Below are 22,403 nucleotides of genomic sequence, written 5' to 3'. Positions count from 1 at the left end.
TAGAGCGACATCAATCATTGCATACAGTAAGAGTATTGAGCTGCAGATTCAATATGAAATCATGCATTTACTGTAGTGAAATGAACTGCTTTGTCAACAGTTAACACACAATTCGCATGCACACACTGACAGACTGACAGACAGTTATGTATATAAACACTAGATGTGTTTCCTCCGAAGAGGGAGGGTGATGGATTGGACTACTTCTATTTAGAAATTAAAACATGAGACTAGGTGATGTTTTGAAGCCACTGCGCCGCCATTTTTGTACTCCTCGACCACTGTTTAAAACGTTTTGGAAGATATAGAAATGCAATTATTAATGTCTAGATTTGTTTACAGACACCTTAATGCATAGCTCAGCTCAATGATTTACAAGTATGTCATACACTCTTGTTTTTATGTATATGTTGAATTAGTCAACTTTACCGATCAAATCTGATCAAACACTGTATAGCCTCAAAACATTTATTTTTATTATCATAGATGGTAGGTCCTTGCTTCCATATCTCTGTCTATGAATTTCAGAGTGGTTACATTAGCCTCAGTCTAGTAGTACCCTCTAGTGGCTTGAAGCCTCGTGTATCTTGTTCTAGTTCTGTGAAACCAAAACGCGTTGTGCTGTGCCCAGCCTTTGTCTTACTACTTTTTGCTAATAAATACAAATTATTTAACAATTCAGAGTTTGTAGCTATTTACCCATGCAACAAGAAGATTGAGCTACAGCTTCAATATGACATGTTGTCACGGTTTACTACGCCAGAACCCAGAAGCAGACCAGGACAAGGTACTTTGAGACAAAGGTGAGTGTTTATTTAATTGACTCCCGAGTGAGGCTGAATAATCCAGGGACAGAGCGGGTGGCGTGGATGGGTTGTTGAGGGTGCAGTGGTAGGTCCAGAAATGGCTCGGCAGCCGCCGACCATCAGGCAGAGGTTGGGTGAAGGTTCCGGGTGAGAGACTGCAGACAGAACAAAACGGAGGTGAGTACACAGCAAATCAACAAGGTGCAAAACAACAAAACTAACGCTAGACCTCAAAGGCTGATACGCTGACAAACATACTGTTCATGGCTAACGATCCGGCAGGAACTGGATGTTAGGCCAGAGCCTAAGAAGGGTGATGATCAGGACCAGGTGTGCAGATTGCTGATGGGATGCAGGTGCGGAAATCAAGAGCGCTCCCCGGAGCGTTCCCGAACCCTCGGGAAACTGGAGATCACGGACAGAAACACTAGTCACCAGACAGGACCCGACTCAGACTGCCGGGATCGTTACAGTACCCCCCTCCGACCGAACGCCACCGGGCGGACTCCCGGAGCGCCAGGATGGAGGCGGTAGAAGTCACTGATGAGGTCAGCATCTAGGACCTGTCGCCGCGGAATCCAACTCCTCTCTTCAGGGCCATACCCCTCCCAGTCCACGAGATACTGGAAACCCCGGCCCCGCCGTCTGGAATCCATGATGCGACGCACCGTGTAGGCAGGACCACCTCCGATCATCCGAGGAGGAGGAGGAGGAGGCGGAGGAGGCAACAGAGGACTGAGGAAGACAGGCTTGAGGCAGGAGACATGAAAGGTGGGATGGACTCTGAGCGTCCTCGGTAGTTTGAGTCGAACTGCCACTGGATTGATCACCTTCTCCACCACAAACGGACCAATGAACTTCGGTAACAACTTCCTAGACTCAGTCCGTAACGGGAAGATCCCGTGTGGCCAACCAAACCCTATCTCCGATGGTATAGGTGGGAGCGGGGATCCGGCGACGATTCGCCTGGAGCTGATACCGGTCCGAAACTCTAAGGAGTGCCTTTCTGGCCCGATGCCAGGTCCGGTGGCAACGACGAATATGGGCCTGAACAGAAGGCACTGAGAGCTCCTTCTCCTGAGAAGGAAACAGGGGAGGTTGGTAGCCATACAGGCACTGGAAGGGAGACATCCCAGTGGCAGATGTAGGGAGAGTATTGTGGGCATACTCAACCCAAGGCAACTGAGAGACCCAGGAGGTGGGGTTGGAAGAGACCAGACAGCGTAGCGTGGATTCCATCTTCTGGTTGGCTCTCTCCGCCTGACCATTGGATTGGGGGTGAAAACCAGATGTGAGACTGACTGTAGCTCCAATGGCCAAACAGAAGGACTTCCAGACAGCAGAGGTAAACTGAGGACCACGGTCGGAAAGCGATATCACTGGGCAAACCGTGGACCCTGAAAACCTCCCTAACCAGGATCTCGGACGTCTCCGAGGCAGAGGGAAGCTTGGCAATTGGCACAAAGTGGGCGAACTTGCTGAATCTGTCCACGATAGTCAGAACGACCGTGTTCCCCTCAGAAGCGGGCAACCCAGTGACGAAGTCCAGGGCCAGATGCGACCATGGACGCCGGGGGAATAGGAAGGGGGTGAAGTAGTCCAGAGCTGGGCCGATTGGTACTCTTATTCTGCGCACACACTGGACAGGCAGCCACAAAACCCCGAGTATCCTCGGCCATGGCAGGCCACCAAAAAGCGTCTGCGAAGAAACGCCATTGTCCGAGCCACGCCAGGGTGACAAGCCATCTTGCTGGCGTGGGACCATTTGAGGACAGCAGGACGAACCGACTCAGGCACAAACAACCGACCGGGTGGACCGTTACCGGGACCGGGCTGAGTCCGAAGGGCCGCCAGCACCTCCTCCTCAATCTTCCACATAACTGCTCCCACGACGCAGTTCCGGGGAGAATTGTCTCGGTCTTGGACCCACTCTCCTCCGTCTTGGAGAACATCCGGGACAAGGCGTCCGCCTTGCCGTTCTTAGATCCAGGTCGAAACGTCAGGGAAAACTTGAATCGTCCGAAAAACAACGCCCACCTGGCCTGACGGGAGTTGAGACGTTTAGCCGATTGCACGTAAGCAAGATTCTTGTGGTCAGTCCAGACAATAAACGGTTGCTCCGCCCCCTCCAACCAGTGGCGCCACTCCTCCAAGGCAAGTTTCACCGCGAGAAGCTCCCCGGTTACCCACATCGTAATTCCTCTCCGCAGGCGAAAGGCGACGAGGTAGTAGGCGCAGGGATGGAGTTTACTGTCCGTGGAGCATCGCTGCGACAGGATGGCGCCAACTCCCACATCAGACGCGTCCACTTCAACGACGAACTGACGGGCCGTGTCCGGTTGAGAGAGAATCGGGGCGTTGGTGAATCGCCTCTTCAAATCCAGAAACGCTCGATCCGCCTCCGGATTCCACTTGAAGGTCCTGATACTGAAAGTCAAGGCAGTTAACGGAGCGGCCACACGGCTGTAATCCCGGATGAATCTGCGGTAGAAATTCGCAAACCCCAAAAATCTCTGGAGCTGCAATCTCGTACCGGGCTGGGCCCATTCCAGAACCGCTCTAACCTTCTCCTGGTCCATCCTAATCTCTCCCCCTGGAGATGATGTACCCGAGAAAGGATGTCGTGTGGGCGTGAAACTCGCACTTCTCGGCCTTCACGAACAGGCGATTCTCCAACAATCGCTGCAGAACCTGCCGGACATGCTGGACGTGGTCGGAAGGTTCCTTCGAGAAGATCAGAATGTCATCCAGGTAAACAAACACAAAGAGACCGATCATATCTCTCAGGACGTCGTTCACCATACTCTGGAATACCGCTGGGGCATTGGTCAGTCCAAACGGCATCACCTGATACTCGAAGTGACCCATCGGTGTATTGAAACCCGTCAACCACTCGTCCCCCTCTCTGATCCGGACCATGTGATACGCATTGCGTAGGTCTAGCTTGGTGAATACCGTAGCACCCTGTAAGGAGTCGAAGGCAGAACTCATCAAGGGCAGGGGATACTTGTTCTTGACCGTGATGGCATTCAACCCCCGATAATCAATACACGGTCGAAGAGAGCCATCCTTCTTACCCACAAAGAAGAATCCTGCCCCCAGGGGTGAAGACGAGGGACGAACGAGACCAGCCGCTAGGGACTCCTTGATGTAGGTCTCCAACGCCTCACGTTCAGGTCGGGAGATACTGTATAACCTTCCCTTGGGGTAGACAGCTCCCGGGAACAGGTTGATGGCACAATCATATGGTCGGTGGGGAGGGAGTGACAGAGCCTTCTGCTTACTGAAAACTTTCCCCAAATCGTGATATGTCTCGGGAACCAGGGACAAATCTGGGGTTTAGCCTCAATCACCTGACTGGGAACCGAATGGGGGCAGGCAGTCTTGAGACAGTTAGCATGACAATCAAGGCTCCAACTCGTTACCTTGCCCGTCACCCAATCGAACGTGGGATTGTGTTCCTTCAGCCAGGGGTATCCAAGGACCAGAGGAACATGGGAAGACGGCAGAATGAAGAATGAAATCATCTCAGAGTGATTCCCCGACAACCGCATCTTAACCGGTTCAGTCCTCATCGTGATACGTGCCAGACTACTGCCGTTCAGAGTGGTCGCTTCAATGGCTTCCCGGCAATTGCTCCTTGGAAAGCCCCAGCTGTTCCACCAACTCGGCATCAAGAAAGCTTCCATCGGCCCCTGAATCGATAAAAGCGTTAGCGCTAAGCTCTGATTCCTGTTCACAAGGGTAGCCGGGAAACGAGGTCTGACAGAGGTACTGAGAGGTTGAAACTGGCTCGCTAAAAGTCCTCCCAACTTTAGCGAGCCGGGCAGTTTGACGACCGCCGGGGAACAAGTGGAGATGTAATGTCCCGAGCTACCACAGTAGAGGCAGCAGTTGGTCTGACGTCTATGTTGACGCTCCTCCTTGGTTAACCCGTGCCGCCCCACTTGCATGGGTTCAGAATCGGGAGAGAGGACCTCTCCACTAATCCATTGTGATGGAGAATGATCGACGTGTTCTGGTCCACCACCCGACCCGACTGGGAACTGAGAAGCTGATCGATTGGACGGACCCCATTGCTTCTCCTCCTTCGCTCTCGGACTCGATTATCCACCCGAATAGACAAGGCTACCAAGCTGTCCAGGTCACTAGGCTCGGATAGGAGATCAACTCATCCTTGAGCTGCTCCGACAGACCCTGGTAAAAGGCCGCTTGCAGAGACTCCTCGTTCCACCCACTCTCCACAGCCAACGTCTTGAACTCGATCACGAAGTCGGCCACGCTGCAGTTCCTTGGTGAAGCGAAAACAGGCGCCTAGCTGCGTCCCTCCCTCGGACGGAATGGTCGAAGAGCTTCCTCATCTCGGCCGTGAACCCCTGGTATGAAGCCATGCAGGGGTCTTGTCGTTCCCAAACGGCTGAAGCCCACTCCAGCGCTCGACCACGCAGCAACGCAATCACAAAGGCTATCCTAGCCTTGTCTGTGGCGTAAGAGTAGGGCTGTAGATCGAACACTAATCCACACTGCATAAGGAAGGAACGGCATCTTCCCAGCTCCCCCTCATATCTATCCGGCGTCGGAACCTCGGGCTCACGGAAGGACACAGCTCCAGAAGCGGCAGGCGAGATGGGTGAAACCGGTAGTGGATCCTCCACCGGAAACTTGCGTTGGTTCTGGACCTCCGTCAGACCGGGTAGAAAGGTTCCGAACTGACAACGCGATCTCCTGTAGTACCGTGCTATGATGGCCCAACATCTTCTCCTGATGGGTAATGGCATGGCGAACAGAGTCCAGGTCCGCTGGGTTCATTACTGGCCGGATCGTTCTGTCACGGTTTACTACGCCAGAACCCAGAAGCAGACCAGGACAAGGTACTTTGAGACAAAGGTGAGTGTTTATTTAATTGACTCCCGAGTGAGGCTGAATAATCCAGGGACAGAGCGGGTGGCGTGGATGGGTTGTTGAGGGTGCAGTGGTAGGTCCAGAAATGGCTCGGCAGCCGCCGACCATCAGGCAGAGGTTGGGTGAAGGTTCCGGGTGAGAGACTCCAGACAGAACAAAACGGAGGTGAGTACACAGCAAATCAACAAGGTGCAAAACAACAAAACTAACGCTAGACCTCAAAGGCTGATACGCTGACAAACATACTGTTCATGGCTAACGATCCGGCAGGAACTGGATGTTAGGCCAGAGCCTAAGAAGGGTGATGATCAGGACCAGGTGTGCAGATTGCTGATGGGATGCAGGTGCGGAAATCAAGAGCGCTCCCCGGAGCGTTCCCCGAACCCTCGGGAAACTGGAGATCACGGACAGAAACACTAGTCACCAGACAGGACCCGACTCAGACTGCCGGGATCGTTACACATGTATTTAGTGTTGTGAAATAAACAGGTTTGTCAACAGTTGTGAAAGCACAATTAGATCAAGAAAGTGGCACTAACAATATTGTGCGACTTTCAAAGTGGTAGTCAAATGCGGTATTATCATGCATAAAACTGATATAACTCACCTTTAGGGTTTGTAAAATTTGTAAAGTGGTTATCCCACTGGCTATAGGGTGAATGCACCAATTTGTAAGTCGCTCTGGATAAGAGCGTCTGCTAAATGACGTAAATGTAATGTAATGTAAATGAGATCGGACAACAATGTAGAGGCAATAATACATGATGTAGGACAAGTTTATAAAAATGTGTCGTATATGATGAATGGTGGCAATTATTGCCGTCAACAAAGAGTCCGCTATGCTGCATCGTGTTCAAAGCTTTTATTAAAATCACGAGATTTACAGCATAGGTACAGACCCGCGGTGTCCGGAGAACGGCTCCCCGATTGCCATGGCCGTTCTGACGTCTCATCGTTTAACCCCTATTTATAAACAATGCAAAAAGAGGGGTGACTCCTCTTCTGGCCAATCACCAGTCTCCCCTGGGGCATCACCCTCCAAACGCTACATTTGAACTAAGATCATAAAACAACATTCTTTGTTCCTCCAAAACATTTAACAAAGGCATAATCTTCAGATACGATATTCCCCCCTTCGAGACGAAATAAACATCTCGAAAACAAACAGAATAGGATTATGACTAGTAACAATTTATCTTATTGAGTATCTTTAACCTTAAACCAAACACATTCTCCTCTAGAGTGTAAATACCTTTCTATGAAATACCTGTTTATGAAGTGTGAATACATTACTATCTTTATGAAGTGTGAATACATTACTATGAAATATGAAGAAATCTCTATGGAGTGTAAGAGCGAAAAACTGTCCGGCAGCCATCTTTTCAGATATCCATCCATCAATCAAGACAGTAAAATTCTCTCACGGTCCCTCTGCCCCAGGCAACCACCTCGGTACTCCTGATAACCTCATAAATCATGTAAATGCATTTGAAACTATGATGCCATTAACTACACAGGTACGCCCCTGCAAACAAAATCCTATCCAATAAATATTCATTGCAAGGCTGGTCAACCCATTGGACCTTAACAGTGAACCTCTCCCTGCCTAAATTCCTGTCCCTAAGCATCACCGAAATAAACAAAAACATCTAAGATCCTCACATGTATTCAATAACATAAACATCATTCTACAAAAATTAATCCCTAAGGCTATTACACAAATTATGTATTACACATGTCTATATTTCATTGCAGACACTGGAATGTAGTCCCCTCTTCCAATGGACTTGTTGATGATGGAATCAGCCACACCCTCCTTGTTTCATCTCCTCCAGTCATATTGTCCCTTCATATTGTCTTTGTTTGAGTCACATGTTCCCCCAAATGCTTCTGGAATGAAAAGAAACGACCAAACAGTATCTTTTGCAAAACAACCACTTTCAAATTAAACCTCAATTTCACCTAAGAATTTTAAAAAAATGATATATAAATGATGTATGAATCACATTATCCATTCCCCCCTTTGATTCATAAATCATACTAAAAATCACACTAATATTGAATTTTTTTTTTTTAAATCATCAAATAATCAAAAATGATATTTATCCATCAGTTCCACGTGTCCATCTTTATCCAGAACAGGAACAGTCACCACCGGCATCTGAGTGTTGTCTCCAGGCATCACTCTCCAACCTATCTCAATATCATAGCTTTCTCAAAGGTCAGTAACAAATTACAAACATCACACAGTGTTATCAAAGCTGAAACTAAAATCTGACCCATCACTGCCCCTACTGGCCTAATTGATCTTGCAACCAAATCCTCTCAGATCTCCCAAACACATCCCTTATAATGCATCTATAACCCAAGTGATATTATCTGAACTATCTGGACTCAAAGTATAACTAATATTTATCAATATGATCTTCCCAAATGTTACACCATACCATGAATAAAGTCCCCCTTCTCCCTTAGACTTATCCTTCAATGATAGGCTTAAAGCCTATGACATGTCACCCCTTCATCCTATTTTGAACTCTAGTTTCAAATTGATCTGTGTTCGGTGCTACTCCTCTTTTAATAGTAAAAGCCTCATATGGAAGCTTCAACGTTGACCTGTAACCAAATCCTGTCCATCCCTAATGTAAGAATATAGATGCTTTATCACAAACCCACCAAATATCTCTAAAATTCCCCATAGTCACATTGTCAGTCAAAAGCTAATCATTTAACCATCAAAGTCCTAAGTAACATATTATTTGTCATTACTACCCTTAAAGTCATGCTTATCCAAAGTTATCATATAACCTCACAATCTGATATTCCCATAAACATACCCCCTTATATTCTATGTTCTATAAAACAACTTTTAGCCCTCAATGTTTCACCTGAATACTTCAGGGTTCCGTTGTTACCTGATTTCCTTTCCATCTAACAAATGCACCCAAATTAATTCACTTAACCCAATTCCACCTACCCCTAGGCTTAAACCACTGTTCTGACAACGACATTATTTTATCTGTCAATGACTGTTGCTGATACCACAGTTATGACAAAGCATAACACTGACCCATACCTGACAGAGGGCGCGCGACCGTCTAACATGTCTTGGGCTGGCATCCCCAACAGACATCAACCCTCAAGATTCCTCACTGATTCTTACAGAATGAGTTAATCTATCTCTAATTTTCACAACAGAGGAACGAGCAGTACTGATCAGATACCCCCTCTGTCATCAAAATCAAAAGACCCCATCCTGCAGCTTCCATGATGAATCTATATTCTCCATTTCAGATTAATCTATATTGTTTCTATCTGCTCTCCTATTTTAACCCCATTCGTACCATAACCTCCTGAGTCCCTCTTGCTACCTCTAATTTCAGAAAAGTTGTTGTCGGTATCATCCTTCCTACATTTGCTATTACCCTCGTATCATTAATCCCTTCCCAAAGTTACCATTACCGTTGTTGATTTAGTTGATGAATTAAAACCCTTAATTCCTTCTAGTGGAAAAGCTACCAATATACTCTGTGTATTATTTACTGTTTGAGTGACTACTGTAATAAACTTATCCTTAACTCCCTCTGTGACTGTGGAACCTTCTACAGATTTCAAATCTTCCATTATAAGCGTCACTTTACTGAATTACATAGCCCTTTAACCAATCATTCTTAACCGTAACAACTTCTAATGCTTGCACTAGATAAGTATACATATATTCTCCCTGACCCTTCTCTGTAACATTACGCAACATAAGTGAACAGTCACTCCTAACATCTTCCACTTCATATCGTTGTACAAACTATCCCTCCTTTGACTAGGTGCAACAACTTCTAGTCCTGGTCCTGATAACCATACTTATTCTCCATAATTATCTCTCCATATGGGAGGAACGTCCCCATCCTAATCCCTAATAAGTATTCTTTCCCTAACCTTGGTGCTGTATTGGTTCCCTTTTAACCAAATGCGATATATTTATGGCTTTAATAACTATCAATGTTGAAAGAATTAAATTGCTTCTCCCTGTTGTTATAATAGACTCACGTGTTGATGTCCTTAGTTACTCCTAATTTTCCCCAGTTTTCCCCTAAGACTTTGAACTCTTTACTTGTACTTCCCTCTATCACCACTAGTGTCACTTTTTCCCCAAATCTCAGTCCTTTCTCTAAATCCCTGACTTTCAAACTTTTGATTACACAAAATCCACCTATAATGACCTTGATCTCCCTGCTGGAAACTGTAAATATAGATACTCAATCACCCTCAATCTTCTCTTATCATTCAGCAACACATACTTTCTCAATGCATCTGCTCCTAACCGATCTAAACTCCTACCCTATCTTCCCACTAAACTTTAAAATGTCCTTCCTCACTGTTCTCTCTCTGTCTTACTACTAACTTTGAAACTTAGCTTACTGTCTCAGAGTTCTTCCAACCCTAATCTACTCCTAACTTATTTTAATCTAATCTTTTCTCTCATAACATTTACACCTTTTCCCCCTGATTTTCCCAAAATCCCTTACCACCAAATTTTTAGAATATGTGATTGGGAAAGTTCCCCACCTGCTTCTGACTCATTACACACAGACTTGGCAAAACCGACTAAACACCTTTAGCCTAACCTCAAATCTCTTTGTGTACGAATGTAACCCAGAATAACAGTCACCCTTATTAAGTTTATTTTTCAGACAGATTGTCTAACAGGCAATCTAATAGATTATCATCCTTCCTATGATATTATCTTTTAAGCAAATGATTCCCAAAAACCCTACTTCTTAAAATATTCTACCAAACAGTCAGTCGTCTAATGTGCCTCTGATTGAACACTTCAATTTACACCATGCATCTCTTCCCACAATGCCATTGGTATATTGTCCTAATATTGGTATGTCTATTTTAATTCCTAGCTCAATTGATTCCCTAAGAGTATTTAAACTGTTTTACTACTTCAAATCCCTATCCTAACCTAATTAGTTTATTTTACAGAGTGATATGTTTAACCTCTTTAGGCTGAACACATAAATGTTCCCCTCTTCACTATCACAGTCCTCTGTTTTTACTTCAATTGTTGGATATTTTTGTTCTTCTCTAATCGGTGCTATCAGCTAACACCCCCCTTCCGGATATTCTAGGCCCTCTAGAATATTTAGGGTTCACCTGAAGAACAGGTGATCTTCACTTGCTCCTTCATCTTCCTCTGTTGTTTTCTCCTGACTTGTTGCTGTGGATATGGAGCATCTGGTACCCCCTTTGGCTGGTACAATTGCATTTGATATTGTTCAGTTGAAGCTGTAACAGTGATTGTTGATTTGGTTCACTCTGATTCTTCATAACCAACACTTATTTTCTTCTTCTCCACCACCAGTTATAAGTTGTATTTGATTGAGTTTTCTTCGTCCTGTTCTTCTCGTCGTTGACATATCAGTATTCTTCAAAAGTTATCTTCTAAGTTCTCGTCCTCGACATATCATCTTCCATCATCTTCTTACTAGTGGGCTCTTCTTGACCTCAATGTGTTCTTCTCCTTCCATTCTTGAATTCTTCATCCAGTCGTGTTACTTCTTATTCGATTTATCCAGACATGATAAGCAATCTGCCTATATCTCCATTTCTTCTTTGCTCTTGTACCCTTCTTTCTTCAACCTTCATCAGAGATCAAGTCTCCAGTATCTTCTTTCCTCTCTTGCCACTTCCTTCTGATCACAGAGTCACCTCCACCCATGGCCTCTCATCAATCACTCTCATCTTCATCCTCCTCATCTCCTTCACGTTTCATCCTCCTTAACCTCCCTCTTTTTCCCAGACATTCTCCTATTGTTGGGATCCTTTTCTTCATCAGTTTTTCTTCTCTTCATCTTTATCTTCATCTTTCTGAACCTCATTCTTCTCTTCGTTTCCAGACATCTCGGTTTTTCTTCCTTCTGGAGTTTTGAATTCATCTTTACCGTCGTTTCTGCTTGTATTCGTCTTCATCTCTGATGCCATAATCACTCTCCTGGATGATGACTGTAAGCTGAGAATAAACCTCCCTAAGCTCTACTTTTTAAACCTATCTTATTGCTGACATATTTTATCAATTTCTGTTTGAGAATGAAGGGCAACTTTTGTTTCACTTGCCAGATACCCTAGCAACACTTTAATTAAAGGATTACCACTATTTCAACCCGTGTAATGACTTTCATAGTCCTGATATCTTTTTCCCCATTGTAACAAGCCTTTCTATTCCTTTATTGTGAACTATCCTATTTTAGACTATATAACTTATGTAGGCTTCCCCCCTGTAATTCTTAATATAACCTAAACAACAATTTTTTTAAATTTTTTAAATAAATAAACGGACGAAAATATGACTATCAAAAATTCAATTCAATGTTTTATTCAAAACCCACTTCCAATAAAAATTAAAAATCAATTAAAAATCTAATTTAAAAAAATGAATAATTAAAATCAATTTTTATTTCCCTATCTTATCAATTTAGCTATTAATGGCTCTCTCACCATAACCCATCAAATGCAAGTATTAAACTTCAGACTATAATCCTAATACAAAGCCTGTACCCCTACAACACTACAATCCCCATAACCCCTTGTTTCTTCCTATGATATAATCCCCAAGTATCATCATTGCAAAATAATGTCAGTACCTGATTTCCAATCGAACTGTAATCCAGCCCAGTGATGTACATAGCCTCCAAAATGTAAACTTTATTAAAATAGTTTTTGCCAAGCCTATGCAAAATTGTCATTTTATCACATTTCTTTAAATTGGAAAATGTTGTAACCTAGCCTGATATCTGATCCTCTGCCTGCGTCACACCTTGTCACGTCATGTGACGTCACGTCACGCCACGCACACGTCAGCCCCCCTCTCTCTCCTTTGCTCCGTTCTATAGCCTCATATAACAAGGGAAGAAAACGGTACAGACAAGCATTTAACATTTATACACTTAACCAAGTTATTACATTCAATATTTGTCCGTTCTACATTCGTTCTAAGACTTTAACTCAGGACTAATAGGCCCTTTTCACGATGACGTCATCTAACTTCCGCCTTTCCGCGTAGCAGGTTAACTTCACTTCCGTTCGCCCGTAACCTGAGACTTCTCAACGAAAATACAACTGTTGACCACTAACTAGCAAGCTAGCTACTTGAAGAAATTCCAAAAGGTACGTTTAAGTTAAATTAGTAAAGTTAAGAGTAATAATGTTTACGTATATGCAATGGTTTGTAACTTGCTAACGTTATTGTTAATTCATAATTGTTCACTGCCTTAGTTACTTAAAAGTGGGCTAACGTTAGCTAACAACAACTTAGTACCAGATACCCGATAACGTTAAAGGTAGCGTTACATTGCTGCCTGGCTGTAATGTAACAAGTTTACTTAGCTAGCTATCTAACCCTTTGTTAGGCAGTTAGTTTATTCATGAATGTATAGTAACTCACCTATTCAAATACTGTTGTGCATGATAGCTAGATAAATATTGATTCCTGGTCAAAGCTGAATGTTAATTTAGCTGTTTCTTTTCTCTCGGTGTCTGTATCGCAACAGTATCCCATCCAACACCGAAGCATGGCACAATCTTCGAGAAGATGCTATTGCGGTGTACCATTTTGTTCAATCAACAAACAGAAATTCCCGTATCTGAGTTTTCACGATTTCCCTGTTGATGGAGAAATACGTGCCCGTTGGGTGAGGGCGATCAGGAGAGATGAGGGACCAAGTTTTAAGATTCTTCGTGGGAGCACCTTTGTTTGCAGTCAGCACTTTCCCCTGAGGATAGATACACATCGGCCAGTGGACGGATCCGTATAAACAGGGATCAGTGCCGTCTAGATTCCACTGGAATGATTGGGGTAAGGATAGGTAGACAGCGTTAAACGTAATACTACTGTAATCCAATAATATATTACTTGTACAAAATGTTTAATAATTTAATCCTGATGCAATATAGCTGCTACATTTTGTCATTTTAGGGACTGAAAAGTGATTACCAAAATGTATCATGACAAGCATATGGTTAATTTCACACATATAGGAGGCGGCTCACAAGCTCGGGAGTCAGTTTACCAGCGAGCAAGAAAGCGTCTTGGTGTTGCTGTCCTGGATGATTCTGATCATGAGATGCCTGACAGCACAGAGGGTGCTTTGCCTGCAGTGACAAACGATCACGACTATGCCTGCCGTCCTTCTCCTGGTTAGTATTACAAATAAGAGTAACCATGTATCTGTTTGGCAAAAAAAGTAAAAGTATCAAGCTTCGATCTTGAAGTAAGGGACCACTTGTCAGCAAGTCGTTCTACGTCGTTAAGTCGTATTGGTGGCAGATGTGAAAGGGACTGGGTGAACTCCATAATGATGTGCTACTAGCTAAGCGTTCCTAAGCGACACCGGATGTAAACATAACCTGCATCGCGGCAGAACGGAAGTTGTCTGACGTCACGTGAAAAGGGCCTATTATAGATCACTCACAAACATTTTGATTTTAATCCGTCATTTAATTATTTAATTCAATCTATTATAATCCGTTATCATATATTTAATTTATAAATTCAATAGGTCCCAAAACAAGTTTCATCTTAACCCACCGCCGTTTAAACTTATAAGATTCGTGTTAAAATCTCTTTATGCGTATTTGTTCCGTCGTCTGTGTTCCTCTGTCTCCCCCTGCAGTTTAACCAATGTGTTGTTTTGCAGAATCCCACGCATGCGCAAATATCATTTTAACCTCATGCTTGAGTTTTAGCATCCCCTCGTGGTGTCGTTTAGTGCCGTAAAACAAAATGTTCCCTAATCTCGTGCCATAAACTCCCCTTTCTGTAGTGTAGTGTCGCAAAATTAAACGCATGCGCACATCCATTCAAGCCCATGCTTACCACATAATAAAACGCCCGCGTTCTACCTCAGTTTCTCTATTTTACACCTATAGCCAGACAATAACACATAACATAACTAACATTTGCGTAGAACTTTCAGTTCCACCTACATACAAACGAGTTTAAGAGGCTTGAATCCCATCGCAGTGGACCTCCAAGGTTGAAGTTATCATGTAGCACGCAACACATTTAGCATTTAGCCTTTAGCATTTGCTAACTGCGACCTACGACATGTAACAAAACCCGCATTGCGTCTTTAATTGATTACTGTTTCGTTTGCCTAAATTTATTCTGCCGTGGGTATAGGCTACTTCTACGAGCGATCCCCCCCAATGCAACTATCCCGTCGAACAGAAACTGAGTAAGCCATCCCCAAGAAATGTTCAACCAAACCCCAGTCCCAGACCGACCTGGAAAGTCCTAACGCCCTTCCAGGATTTTGGCCCACCATGCGGTCGCCTCGTCACGAGGGCTTATCTAAACCTGCAATGCTCTAAAATTGTATACATATCTGAATTTCCCAACCATTGTCACCGTTACCAATGAAATATAACCTTATCATTGCCCATAGTTACCAATGAAATATAAATGTCTCCTACCGTTTTCCTAAATTTGTCATTGCCCATAGTTACCAATGAAATATAAATTTATGCTCTAAATCCTCATTGCCATCCGTTACCAATGAAATAACATTTTAGCAGACTCCAGTCGACCAGCAACAACGCCACCGAGGCCAGGTCGAAATGGAACATCTCTTCAGTGTACACAAGTCATATCCAATCCAACAAACTCCGAGCGGTAAGAACACTCACCCTTTTTTTCGGCCATGCCTCAGAGAGAGTTAGCCCCGGCGGTTGACTGAAACACAGAAGAGACGCAAACCCAGCCCCACGTTGGGCGCCATTATGTCGTATATGATGAATGGTGGCAATTATTGCCGTCAACAAAGAGTCCGCTATGCTGCATCGTGTTCAAAGCTTTTATTAAAATCACGAGATTTACAGCATAGGTACAGACCCGCGGTGTCCGGAGAACGGCTCCCCGATTGCCATGGCCGTTCTGACGTCTCATCGTTTAACCCCTATTTATAAACAATGCAAAAAGAGGGGTGACTCCCTCTTCTGGCCAATCACCAGTCTCCCCTGGGGCATCACCCTCCAAACGCTACATTTGAACTAAGATCATAAAACAACATTCTTTGTTCCTCCAAAACATTTAACAAAGGCATAATCTTCAGATACGATAAATGCATTTGGAGAGATGGAACGCATGAGAACATACACAATATCTGAAGACAGTGGGACAGGCTTCAGCTTGTTTCACTCCTCTGTGGTGTGGGTCTAGGTAAATCAACAATGTTGTCATGGCAACATTTCCAGATAATGAAAACGTGTTTGATGCCATTCCATTTGCTCCGTTCCAGCTATTTTTATGAGCCGTCCTCCCTTCAGCAGCCTCCACTGCATGCAGTGCACCCTAGACTGAAGGGTCAGACAAATAGGAATGTGCTAGACCCTCTGTTAAATTACACATTTCCCGAGGTAGGAATATCGCAATAATATGATCAATGGCTCATTCGAGAGAAGACAACCTCCCCGCGTTATGACATTGGCCAATATTTAAATCTGACATGTATGATGGACGCTTTTGCAATCTAAAGGTCGTAATCCTATTAACTTCCAGTGTAGTGAGAGCGGCTTTATCGCAATACTAACACACCGACCGAATTTCTGCCTGCTTGAACGGCAATAGCTCAGATACACATGAAAACATGACATGACCCAGGGAATCAATAGAACATCACTCAGAGATGCACAAAAACAATATAACCTTCAAGTTCTACGCTTGATATAAAGCACCCTTCAGCCTTGTGGTGGTGCAGAATCTATCATTGTTTGTGTCTAAAGAAGGAAGTGGATCTGTTGATGTGTCTGTGTTTGATCATAAGACCTCTCTGTGGTGAGTGCTCTGCAAAGACCCCAGTTACAAAGACCAAGATGCACTAAATCAAATCAAATCAAATTTTATTGGTCACATGCGCCGAATACAACAGGTGCAGACATTACAGTGAAATGCTTACTTACAGCCCTTAACCAACAGTGCATTTATTTTAAACAAAAAAGTAAGAATAAAACAACAACAAAAAAGTGTTGAGAAAAAAAGAGCAGAAGTAAAAATAAAGTGACAGTAGGGAGGCTATATATACAATAGAATAAAGTGACAGTAGGGAGGCTATATATACACTAGCAGAGGTTTAAGTGTTTCTGTGAAACAGTAAGGGTGGGTTGCACCAACATGGATTAACTCTTAAACTGGGTTAAATCAAGGTTTATCTATTAATCTTGTTGCACCAAATTTTAAACCTAGGTTTTAAATAAATCATAGTTAAATTAAATCCTTCCTCTAATCTAAGTTTAGTTTTCACTTTAAACCTATATTCATTTTAAGCCTGTGGGTTAACTGATAAAATGGCAGCATATCTACTGTGGAGAGACCAAAACGACAGAGTTCCTCATAGAATAATTAGAGACATGTTGAATTTTATGATAATTATGAGTTTTCAAGGCGATACCGCTTCTCCAAGGACTCTGTAATGCAACTGGAAAGAAAGGTTGGACCAACCATTAAGCATGGGAGTGATAGGAACGAATGGACATTCCTCTGTATTGCACCGCCTGTTTCTGGTTTCCCACTCACACCTCCCATTGTTTTAAAAGCCAGTCAATTGTGTTTGTTGGAAGAGACTATTTCCGTATGTGAGTATGGATACATTTACATTTTAGTCATTTAGCAGACGCTCTTATCCAGAGCGACTTACATGAGCAATTAGGGTTAAGTGCCTTGCTCAAGGGCACATCGACAGATTTTTCACCTAGTCGGCTCGGGGATTAGAACCAGCGACCTTTCGGTTACTGGCACAACGCTCTTAACCACTAAGCTACCTGGATACTGTGGTGTCCTGTGTTTTGTATACTCACTCATTTGCTGGTTACTCTATTTGGTAACTTTGTTGTATGTTTCTGGGAAAAGGGGGATTTAAGCAAGTTGCCCATGGGCATACATTACCCGTAGGAAGAAAATTGTCTTAAAACACTAGTTAGACCTGAGCGGACCACCCACTGTAATATTTGTATGATTAGCAGTAGCTTAGCGGTTCTTGAGGCAGGCAAGATCAGTTTAGGTTTTTTTAACATTATTATTTCATTTCTTGGGTCCTGCTCAGACCTTTTTCCCAAACCTTTACTGTGTGTTCAAAATAAACATCTTGTGTTTGACGGTAGTTTATGGTTGTCGGTGTAGTTTTTGTTCTCACTGTTTCCATGTCATGATTCTAATTTGCATGAATTATGTTACGGGTCTCTGTTCCATCCACCCTAGACTTTTAAAGCCACAGGGTTCGTAACAGTGTGGCAGACTTTTGAACACACTTTCACCTCATCCTGTCAATCAGATCAAAAATTGGATATTTATGGAAATCCAAAGCATATTATCAAGAAAATAAAATACTTTTCCCAAACAGATGAAATGGAGCGCAATCAGAAGGAGGGCTGGAGGAAACACACAGGAAGTAAATATAGGAAGTGCTTACCTCCCATGAGTCCCAGGAAGCCGCCTTCCGTGAGGCAATAAGAGACGAGACCAGATGAGATAAGAGGATGCTGATGTGTTACCATGGCAATTATCAAAACTAGGAACTACACTAGGGAAGACCTTCATAAACTTTATATAAAAGGTTTCAGCTAAACACCTTTTAACCACCAGACTGGGATGGAATATTTTCCCGGTATTTTACAAATGTTCCATCCCGAGAATAAATCACTTTTCTCCTGTTTTCAGCAATCTGTAAATAGTACTGCACAAAATTCTAAAATCACCCCATCAGTGTCATACCATGTACAATATAGGGAAAGATCTAGGAAACAGGGACTGTCTAATTTAATATTGCGGACATTCAGAGATGCAGAGAATTAAGTTGGGTTACTTCTAAGTAAGTCGCTCTTAACATTTGTAAGTCGCTCTGGATAAGAGCGTCTGCTAAATGACGTAAATGTAAATGTAAGTAACTTTGGCTTACTCCTAAGTCATCATCTCCAACATGTGACCTTCCATTATAGAGCTTTGCTTTGGTGTGGATTGAGGCCTATACATTCATATCAGGTGTGTTCCTCCATTGTATTCAGCTTTCCTTATTTCTATTGTGGATTGCGTTTCTGTACGGCAATGGAAAGTCTACAAAACTGTGAGCAAACCAGCCTATGTATTGAATACATGGAATTGGATTGTGATGACTCCAATGAATGAATCATGCACACAATATGCTTAGTTTATTATTATTTTATTTTTTATCAGGAATCAAATTTGATGTGTATGAAAATGTTTGGTTAAATATGCATAAAAGGAGAGTAATTACCCATAATTCTGCACCTTTGGATCATTGTACATCCAGTTTTGATCATCGGGATTTAGTGACTGCAAAGAACATTTATGGATCTACTGGGATTTTTTAAAAGACAGACTAACTTTCTGTTTTGTCTGCTTGCACTCAAGAGATAAGTATAGTTGTGTTAATCTTTTGCAGGCAGTCGTGTTATTTTGATGAATGTATTTGCAATTTTAACGGTATAATATTTTTATGAATTATGTTTTAAAAAGACAACTACATTTTTAAAAAGCATTTACTGTTATGCAAATGTTGTGTGTCTTGTGGACTCTGTTTTGGAAATCGACAAAATTGTTCCAAAATATGCTTGTAGGCGATTGAGAGAAACTGTAATAAATAAAGACAGTTGCTCCCATATTAAACAGTAGAAGAGTACACCATGCTGGACAGAAATGATTACAGCACCTGGTATTCCCAGGCAGTGTACCAACCAAGTACTAACCAGGCCCGACCCTGCTTAGCTTCCGAGACTGGGCGTATTGCGACTGGTATGGCCGTAAGCCAACGACTGTATTGTATATATGATATGTACTGTATACATGATATGTACTGTATACATGCCGTAAACGAAGGAATAACTCTTGGTACACTATATAAAGTTTGTCACTCGGAAAAGGTGCAGTGTGAATTCATAGAAATAGAATCAATGGAATTAATAGCCATAGTTACTTTGTAACACAGGAAGACGGATTACAAACCTTGTATACATTTCAAGGGCATATATTTGAGTATTGTGAAATAGCAGGCCTATCAAATAATGACTTCAGACAAACACATCAGATAACGTTATCCCCGAGCCGACTAGGTGAAAAATCTGTCGATGTGCCCTTGAGCAAGGCACTTAACCCAATTGCTCCTGTAAGTCGCTCTGGATGAGAGCGTCTGCTAAATGACTAAAATGTAAAAATGTACATCAGATAACGTTACCGGTATGTGAGGCAGTCCATGTTACCAGTACATTACTTTAGCACATTTCATAGTTTATACTGTATAGTCTTCTAGTGTATATATTTCTAATCATAACAATTGTCTTCTTTTTGTTAAACTACTTTATTACTTAGCTATTTGTGTATATTTTTGATAATGTGTATTGCACTGTTGAGGAGAGCTTGCAAGTAAGCCTCACTGTACTGTGGAGGTGACGAATAAACTTTGATTAGAAGATTAATGCACCATTGATATCAGCTATCATAGTCAAGATAACGGTGACTGACTTGACCAGCACTCTCTTGCCATCATTGACATTGAGATGAACTTGCTCAAATGTGAAAATACAATATACATCACGATCCTAACTAATTAAAACTAAGCAACTGCGTTAACTCTGCATGATTTATCTTCACAATGAGAGGGGGTGCACCGTTCCTGGAGGTACTGCAATACCAGGTCGATGCGTGGAGTGGACGGAGCAAGCCCCTATTCCATCTCCCTATTCCAAAAATCAATTTAATATATGGTCCCCAGATAGGGGACGTATCAGATATTAAACTGATAAGAACAGATTTTTTTTTTTTTTTTTTGAAAAATAATTTTTTTTTCATTTCACATTCAAATACAAGTACAAATTCAGTGCATAACGTTGTACATAACATGGATTTACAAAAACAGTACCTTAACCGTATAAAAATAGCAAAACTCCTAAAAAAAGTGCTGTTCTGAGGAACCTGACCAGCTAAAAGGCCTACATTCAAGAGAAGCATGTAAACAATTGCCTCTAACAATCTCCCAAAGCTGATCTTTCAAAGGAATAAAAACTATTATAGAAATAAAAACATACACATATACCAAAGGGAACTCTGAATAAACCTCAGTGTATATCGAATATTTACAAAGCCTACATTTCAATTTACATGACAGAATAGAGTTATACATAGGCCTATATATAGGCTATAAAAAACGTTTACAAAGAAGGGTATATCCCTTTCCATCTATGTTTAACAGATGTGATGCCCCACTTATCTATTTCGATTTGTATTTTTTTCCAAATTTCTTGTTTTATAAATTTAACCAATCCCGTCCGTGACCACTTGAGGGTGTCATTGACCGCACCACATCTGGCCTCCCAAAGTTTGGTCTTGATAAGGGACACCAGAGTCACTAATTCTAATAATTGCACCTTTTCCACATGTTTTAGTTCAAATTTGGCTACCCCTTCATAATCAATGTTTTTTAAAATCCATTTTAATTTTCTTCCAAACTATTTGGGCAAAAGAGCATTCCCATAAAACATGGGGAATTGTTTCAATTGCGAAACAGTTGTCCCTGGGACAAAATTTATTCAGGGTCAAATTATGATACTATAATGTTGAACGGACCGGAAGACGTCTGTGTAAAACAAGCCAATTAAAATCTTTCAGTCTGTTGTCTAAACCTTTTAATTGTGCCCGTAGCCAGGTGGAAGGTGATATTGGTAATCGGTCTCTAGGACAACAATTTTCTATCAATTTCACATATAGCAGTCTGTGGTTGATTACATTTTCTTTTACTTTGCAGACAGGGTTTTTCCTTGCCCATTCAACTATTTTCTTAAAATGTAATGGGATAATTTCAGCTTTTGGCTTACTATTATCCCACTCCACCATAAACCTTAACGGTATGGACAGCCAGAATTTGATTAATATATGACATTTGGGTACAGAAGACGACAAAAGACAACAAACGTTTGAGTAGAACAACGCATCTAGTTTGAGAGGAATATGAGGGAAATCCCTTCCACCAGCCTCTATAGGCTGGTACATCCGATCTCTCCGGATGTACTCATATCCCTCCCAAAAGAAATTAAACAGTACACGTATGAACATTTTCCTTAGAGACACCGGCATGGGAAACACATATGCAAGGTGGAGTATGTTTTGTCATGTAAAATACCATTATTAATTTTCCAATATCCTTTTCCAAATGCAATTGTTTTTAATTCTACTTTCACAGACAGGCAACTGTGGTCAGAATAAAAAACCGGAGTGACGCGTGCAGAGGACACACCGAGTCCACGCGGAACAAACACATAATCTATGCGGCTCCTCGCGCCCCTGCTGTTTCCCCAGGTGAAACCGGGATCATTTGCATGCGCCACTCTATAAGTATCAACCAAATTATATTTCTCTATTAGCGATTTTTTACAAGATGCCCGCCCAGATTACCCCGGTCATATGATACATTAAAATCTCCCCCCATTATAACCTGTCTGTTTGTCATAAAAATAGCGTCTAGGTTGTTCAGCATTTCCCTCCTTTCCTTGGGTGTCGATGGTGCATATACATTAATTAGCCGAAGACATTTGCCCCTCCAATCAATATCTACTATTAAAACCCTCCCGTGTACTGCCGAAAAACTTCCCCACTATTTTTAAATCCCTATTTCCACATAGAACACCAACCCC

At 42.5% G+C, this 22,403-nt stretch overlaps 1 pseudogene; it reads right to left on the bottom strand.

Annotated features, from left to right (window-relative positions):
* Window positions 1-20,373: 20,373 nt before the first annotated feature.
* Window positions 20,374-20,554, bottom strand: LOC121563350 (annotated as a pseudogene).
* Window positions 20,555-22,403: the final 1,849 nt, after the last annotated feature.

The sequence above is a fragment of the Coregonus clupeaformis genome, unplaced genomic scaffold (genome assembly GCF_020615455.1).
Source record: "Coregonus clupeaformis isolate EN_2021a unplaced genomic scaffold, ASM2061545v1 scaf1662, whole genome shotgun sequence".
Classification (NCBI taxonomy): domain Eukaryota; kingdom Metazoa; phylum Chordata; class Actinopteri; order Salmoniformes; family Salmonidae; genus Coregonus; species Coregonus clupeaformis.
The sequence above is the reverse complement of the archived record's forward strand: the minus strand, read 5'-3'. Positions and strand labels throughout refer to the sequence as shown.